Raw genomic sequence first — 8,017 nt, forward strand, 5'->3', positions numbered from 1 at the left:
CCTTTTCTTTTTGAGCAGTTCAGAAAAAAACAGGGGCTCCAAATCCAGCCAATAGGCTGACTGATCAACTGAGCTAAGAGGGGTGGGGGTGGATATTTCAGCCTCAGTGGGATTGCTCAGTGCTAAGCGCAATACAGCACAGTTTTGTCCAAGATAGGAGTTGATGCAGACAGAGATCCCAATTTGTTACACAAAAGTGTCTATTCTCATTGTTTTGTAAAAAAGATGCCAGGTATACTTCCAGGTATTTTTCATAGTTGCTCCCCAAAATTGTTTACAGGAAGTAATTTGGGGTGTACCATGTTACATCGAACTCTCCACAATGAGGCCTGGGGGTCAAACTGCATGAAAGAATATTTTAAAGTGTCATGTAGTTCCATGATAGCAGCCTGGTTCTCACAACTGTAGTAGTAATTGGACGCACTGAAAATGGTAACCACATTCCAATGGTGACACCAGTAATAGCCCTCCATCACAAGTTGGTGAGCAAGGAAACCAGTGTGAGGCGTTAGCATGGTTAAATGTTTCCAAATGTAATGTCCAAATGTGCAGCCAACCCCTCATGGAGAAATGCCCTATCCACCACAATCATCAGGATTGGACCATAACAGGTCATACATCGGGCCCTCACATGGAACTTCTTGCAGATGATCCAGGGCTTGGATATGATCCAGCATATCAGTGGATGAAGAAAGGCCACCTTGGAGAGAAAATATCTGTCCATCCACTAAAGCTGCGAGTGGGAGATAATCAAACAGGTCAGTAAAGTATTTCCACACATTGGCATTGCCATACTTCCTCAGGCATTCATCATAAAAGTCATGCACTTGTGTGATCTGCCAGCTTGCATAGTTCCCCTCTCAGTATTGTGACCTGCTCTGAATAGCGCACCTTTAATGACACAAGAAGAATCACTGTCTCCACTGAGTAATAGTCTCTGTCCACAGTCACCCATAAAAAGATAGTTTGTGTCTGGTGAGTTTCCATCAATTCTAAAGAGTTTCATCAGGTGGTGGAACTGGCTGCAGACATTGTCACAGACAGTGACAGGACAATGAACCTCTTGTATGTTGGATTCTTTTGTGAGGATTTCCTTAGACTTCTCACAGAGCATGCACACTTGGTTCTCACTCAGTGGCTTGCACTTGTTCAGCTGCTCCACCCACTGATCCAGCTCCTTCATGAACACACTGTCCTTTGTGATGGTGGCAGCAGCCAAGGGGGCTTGTGCTAGAGCCACCCTTTCCCCTCTATTACAATTTTTACTGAATTATTTTCTTCATTGAGCTTTCTGTACATCCTTTTCCATTTGGTAAATTCTCCATTTCATTCATTTCATTCATTCATCCCCTCACTGGTTTTTTTGGACCTCTTTTACCATTTGGTTTAGTCTGTTTTTCAAGGTGGTATTTTTGTCAGTATTGTGTGTGTGTGTGTGTGTGTGTGTGTGTGTCTTTGTGTTCTTTTACCAAGCTGTTGACTCACTTTTCATGATTTTCTTGTAATGTTCTCATTTATCTTCCCAATTTTATCTCTAGTTCTTTTAATTGATTTTCAATCATTTTTTTAATTCTTCCATGGCCTGAGACCAATTCATATTTTTTCTGGAGGCTTTAGCTATCACAGCTTTCACTTTGATGTCTTCTTCTTAGTATGTGATTTGATCTTCCTTGTTGCCATAGTAACTTTCTATAGCCTGAGGTTTTTTCCTCATTGTTTGCTCATTTTCCCAGTCTATTACTTGACTTTTAACTGTTTCTTAAAGTAGAGCTCTATTTCCTGGGTGGAGAGCTCATTCTTCCCATTGTTCAAGGGCTTTGTGTAACTGTTTTCAGAGATATTTCCAGGGACCTATAAGTTTCCAGTTCTTCCAATGTGACATGAGGTAAAGAGAGGTGTTTATTCCTCTCCTGACCTGTGCTCCTGTCTGTGTACAACCACAAGCATTCTTTTCTGCCCTGGAACTGTGAGGATGCTCCCCCCTCCACTGTGGCAACAAGTTCTATTACGCTAGTGCTTCTTCTTGCCCTGAAACTATTACCCAGGACTACAACCTAGATCTGTGTGTACACAAAAACAACAGAGTTCTGCCTAAGTGTTAGCAAAGAGACCCCTCTTTACAAACACAATTACACAACATTTTTCACACAAATAAAGTCGGATTTAAATAATTGGAAAATCATTTGCTTGTAGGTAGGCCAAGTAAATGCAATAAAAACGACAATTCTACCTAAATTAATTTATTTATCCAGTGTCATACAAATAAAACTACCAAAAATTATTTTATAGAGCTAGAAAAAATAATATCAAAATTCATCTGGAAGAACAAAGGTCCAAAACAGCAAGGGAATTAATTAAAAGAAACACTAGGGAAGGTTGTTTAGCCATACCATATCTTAAATTGTATTATAAAGCAGCAACTACCAAAACCACTTCACACTGGTTAAGAAACAGAGGAGTAGATCAGTGGAATAGGTTAGGTACACAAGATGCATTAGTCAATGACTATAGTAGTCTACTCTTTGATAAACCCAAGGACCCAAACTTCTGGGATTAAGAGCTCACTGTGTGAAAAAGCCTACTGGGAAAAATAAAAAACAGTGCGAGAGAAATTGGGCATAGACTGATGCCTGACACCATATACCACAGTAAAGTCCAAATGCTTTAACAGCAAGGACCCCAGCACACACAAGAAGACCTGCTGTACAGATTCTTAGATCTGCTTTTGTAAAAAGAAAGCAACTTTTCCAGGGGTCAACAACCTACTTTAATCAAGCTCGTGTATCATTCACTTAGTTCAGGGGAAAAAGTCAGCACCCTGAACTTCAGAGAAAATATAAACAGAAATTACAAGCAGAAATTACAAATAGAAAGACAAATAGACAGGGCTTCCAACTGTTTGACCACAGACAATACACACATCATTACCAGAGAGAGAAACATCAACCTCTGGGCTTTCAAACCCAGGGGGCTCCTTAGCCTCTACCCAGAGTCTCCTCTGGGACACCAACCTTCTTCCAAAAAATAAGCCCCAAAGTAAAACTTCAACTCAAGAGTATATATATACACTTTTCAGAGCTGGAGGCCATGACCCTCATGAGCCGGTGACTCTTTAGAAATTAAGAAAAGGTATTGAGACCTATTTATAGGTGGGGGAAGATCTTTAACTCTTCCCCTTACCCTCCATTAATTATGTGTTAACGTTACAAATGACTGTGATTTGGGTATAAAGGCTGATACTATAAACAAACTACACAAGTAATGAATAGTTTATCTGTCAGATTTATGGAGAGTGGAGGAATTTATGACCAAACAAGAGATAAAGCACATTATGAAATACAAAATGGGTAACTTTGATTACATAAGATTGAAAAGTTTTTGCACAAACAAAGCCAATGCAACCAAGATTAGAAGGGAAGGAGAAAACTGGGAAAGGATTTTTACATCTACTGTCTGCAATAAATGTCTCATTTCTAAAATATATAGAGAACTGAGTCAAATTTACAAAAAGGCAAGCCATTCTCCAATTGATAAATGGGCAAGGGATATGAACAGGCAGTTTTCAGAGGAAGAAATTAAAGCTATCTATAGTCATATGAAAAAATGCTCTAAATCACTATTGATTAGAGAGATACGAAACAGGAAAATGATAAATGTTGGAGAAGATATGGGAGAGTTGGGACATTAATTCATTGTTGGTGGAGCTGTGAGCTGATCCAACCACTTTGGAGAGCAATTTGGAACTATGCCCAAAAGGCTATAAAAATGTGCATACCCTTTGACCCAGAAATATTGTTTCTAGGGCAGTATTAAAAAGGTCATGAAAATGAGAAAAGGACCCACATGTACAAAAATATTTATAGAAGCTCTTTTTATGGTGACCAGGAACTGGAAATTGAGGGACTGCCCATTAACTGGGGAGTGACTGGACAAGTTGTTGGATGTGAATGTAATGGAATACTTTTGTGCTATAAGAAATAATGAACAGGTAGACTTCAGCAAAACCTGGAAAAGACTTATACGAACTGATGCTGAGTGAAGTCAGCAGTGGCAGGACAACATTATACACAACAGCCACAGCATATGGGGACTGTTTTTGATAGACTTAGCCCCTCACAGAAATGCAAGGACATAAAGCATTGTCAAAGGACTCTTAATGCAAAATGCCATCCACATCCAGACAAAGAACTACAGAGTCAGAACGCAGAATGAAACAGATTATTTTGTCCTTTGTTATGTTTTGTTTTTCTCATAGTTTCTCCCATTCATTTTAATTCTTCTATGCAACATGACTAATGTGAAAATATATTTAATAGGAATGCATGTGTAGAACCCATATAAGATTGCATGCCATCTTGGAGAGTGGGTGGGGAGGAACAGGGAGAAAATTTGGAACTTATGGAAGTGATTGCTGAAAACTGAAAACAAATAAATTCATAAATTGGGGAAAAAGAAAAAAATAAAATAACTGAGTTCTCTTGAAAAAAATAAAGGGACCCCTATAATGTTCTGACCAGTTGTTCAAATCCCTTATAGTCTATGGGCTCAGAACTCCAGAAGTAGCTACTGCCACTGCTGATTTAGTCACTCCCAAAGCCTGCTTTGGATTCAATGGGGCCTGGTGAGCACTGACACATCATGCATTGATCTATGCTCTTCTCTCATCCTGGTGCAAGACACCTTTCCTGCCAACTTTCCAAGTTATCTTGGATTAGAAATTTGTTTCACTCCATCCTTTTGTGGGCTCTGCTGCTCTAAAATTTCTCTAGAGTCATTTTTACAGGTATTTGAAGTGGTTTGGAGGAGAGCTCAGGTGAGTCCCTGCCTTTACTCTGCCATCTTGGTTCTGTCTTCCTGGGCCTGGATTTTTGAAGTCAGTTCAAATCAGCTTTGGTTCAAATCCGAGATCTTATGTGACACCAGGATTATCAGTTTACATCACTTGGCCTTGGTTTCCTCATTTGGAAAATGAACAGATTAAAGAAAATGGCTATCATGATCCCTTCCAGATCCAACTCTATGGACACAGGAGAATATTTACTTTTACAAACAAGGAAATCAAGGAAGCAAGTGGATAAGTGACTTATATTTGGTATGAATGAGAGGCAGAATGTTATAGTGGAGAGAGCTGACCTAAATGTCAGGGATACCTGGGTTCAAGTATGGACTCTGACCCTTATTCACTGTGTGACCCTGAGCAATTCACTCACTTTGTCAGGGGGCACTATAATTTATGGAGCAAGTGTCAATCTACATTTGAACAGAGAAATGCCTTACTGGGAGTAGCCTATAACCAATGAAGTCATAAATCTAATTTCTTTTTTTTTGAAGGTATTTATCTCTTTGATCTTCAGTTTCCTAATCTGTAATGATGTGAGTGATACTTACATCGTTACCTACTTCAAAGAGTTGTTGTTGGAACATACATTGGAAACTGAGTGACATAATTATAACTAATAAAACTTGAGTGTTACTGCAAGAGTTGCTATGATCTAAATAATTTATGAGAGGCCAGTCTTGTGATGTCTTTCCAGTTTAGTTATGCTTAATCTCAGAAGACTATGTACTCTGTCTCTGAGCCTGAACTGGAAAACTTTCCAACTGAGCAGGTCTTGACACATCTTGAGTTCAAGTGGAATGAGCTTTGAGAAGGCAGGGTCGCCTTCATACAACATTAGAGCATCCCATGAAGACCTTAGTGGGGTCCCCTTTATTTAGAAAGGATATTGGATCTCTGCAAATGTGGCTCTACTCATGACCTAATTCTCTGTTCCTCTACCTCTATATTCCTATGAGCCTCCCTTCTGGAAGCCACACACTGTCATGAAGTTATGCTTGTTTAGGAGGAAAAAGGATCATTTTCATATAATTCTATAATTAATTATGCTGATAAAAACAGTCGAGTCACAACTGTCAGTCATTATGACAAATTCATGTAGACCACATGCATCAAAGGACATAGAATCATTTCTTAATTCTGTCTTTTATTTGACCTTGGAATCGTTCCGAGAATAATAGCCTTAGATGCCAAGAACCTTAGAAGCAATGTAGTGCAACTCTCTCTTTTTAGACTAAAGACAGCGAGGTCCAGAGTACTTAATTAACTGGGTCAAGGTCACACAAATGACAGGATAAAAATTCAGTTCGTATGACTCCAAATGTAATATTCTTCCCATATCACCAGCTTGGAAGCTCCATTTCTTTTCTATAAAATGAATGTGTTATACTGGGCAGTCAGTGAGGTCCCCTCCACTTTGGCATTCATGATATTCCAGTTTTAACCTCTTTCACTGTCAATCTTTTTTTTTTTTTCTCAGAGTGGCTGATTAGAAGACTGATAGATGCTTTAGGGGTGGAATTCTGTTGCCCATCTGTTGATGGAGGAGCCTGTAAGCAGGGGCATGGTGAGACCAAAGAAATAAAAGGAGGAGGAAGAAACAAATGGCCTTTAAAATGTATAGAATAAGGAGTTTCTGAATGTTTGAGATTCCCTTGATGTAAGAAGTCCAATAAAGTTTTCCCCATACCCACTCTCAGGAAAATGAGTACCTGGACTGTCCTGTAGCTTTTGGGTTCTGAACAAGTTTGTAAATGTCAATTTCCTCATCTGTAAAGTGAAGTTGCTTAATTAGATTATCTCAGCCCCCTTCTGGCTCTTATTCAATCATCCTGTAACGTTTCCGATGCCATGACCTTCTTGGGTCTCAGTTTCCTTATTTATTAAATGAGAAAGATGTTTTAGAAGGCTTCTGAGGTGGTTTCCAGCCCTAGTTCCTAAAAGTAACATTAGATTTCTAAGAATCAGAGCCTCAGAAGTAAGGATGTGATACTTTGGGAATTTGGAGAAGGCACGGTCACCTTTATACAATAATGTGTAATCAAATGAGGACCTTAGTGGGGTCTTCTTTATTCAGAAAACATGTTGGGTGTTTATAAATCCAGTTTTTCTCATGTACTCATTCTCTGTTCCTCTACCTCTGTATTCTTATGAACTCAAGGTATGTCAAGGCCTGCTCTACTGAAAAAGTTTCCAGTTCAAGCTCAGAGATAGAACTTTTGGGAACCATAGTGAACTTTTCTACACTGGAGGTCAAAGGATCCTAATATCATAGAATTAGAAGAGGAAGGGATATGTGTAGCCACTACATTCACCTCCCTGCTTTTTGAGGAAACTGAGGCCCAGAGAGGTTGAGACTTGCTCAGAATTACAGAGATCTTACTACATTTGAGGCAGGATTTGAAACTAGGTAATTCCAAATCCAATTCCCCATTACATTAGGTTTCCTCAAACATGGTTAAAGAACCGTTAGCTAACCATAATCTTGAGAAGAACCATGTAGGGGAAGACAAGCTAGAATCTATGACCCTTGATGGCTTTTCCAACACTGAGATTTCATTAGTGTACAAGGGTAAGACAAAACATTTCTGTGGGTGAACAGGAAAACCAACTCTGAGTCACTCTTCACACTGTCGAGGGATACAGTTGCAAGCAGATTTCTGGAAGCTCACAGTGCCCTTTCTTTCAGAATAGCAAACTCAGTGAGCTGCTAACCTTTGTAAACTCTGAAGTGTCTCTGTTGACAGACTGACAACTCAGAGACACAACCAAGGAAAGCAGTTTAAAAATAAATTTAAAAAAAAACAGAACAACAACAAAACAAGGTACATTGATTATTTAGTTGGGAAGGAGCTGGCCATTGGCATTGATTGTCTGAGGGAACCAAAGTCAAGAGGAAGGATGGAATGGAAACAAATATAACAGAATGCCTTTAGTCTGGAGGGAAGCAGTATTCCTCTTCCTCCCCCTCCCTCCCGAGACTTCTATCATTTATAATGAAACATTATCTACTGATCCATATGTTACATTTTCTATTTAGAGCTAATTTGCTTAAGCATTCATAACAGGGGCCCATAGGGACGCTGTGTTGTTATTGGGCATCTGGCCAGTCAGCCCCATACAGCAAAGTTTACCTATTCAGCTGAAAAAGGAATGACAAGACAGTGTAATTTGGGTTTG

General features: G+C 39.3%; 1 pseudogene; it reads right to left on the bottom strand.

The window, feature by feature from the left end:
* Positions 1-274: 274 nt before the first annotated feature.
* Positions 275-1,006, bottom strand: LOC140508564 (serine/threonine-protein phosphatase 2A catalytic subunit beta isoform pseudogene; annotated as a pseudogene).
* Positions 1,007-8,017: the final 7,011 nt, after the last annotated feature.

This window comes from Notamacropus eugenii, chromosome 5, assembly GCF_028372415.1.
Source record: "Notamacropus eugenii isolate mMacEug1 chromosome 5, mMacEug1.pri_v2, whole genome shotgun sequence".
NCBI classification, from domain to species: domain Eukaryota; kingdom Metazoa; phylum Chordata; class Mammalia; order Diprotodontia; family Macropodidae; genus Notamacropus; species Notamacropus eugenii.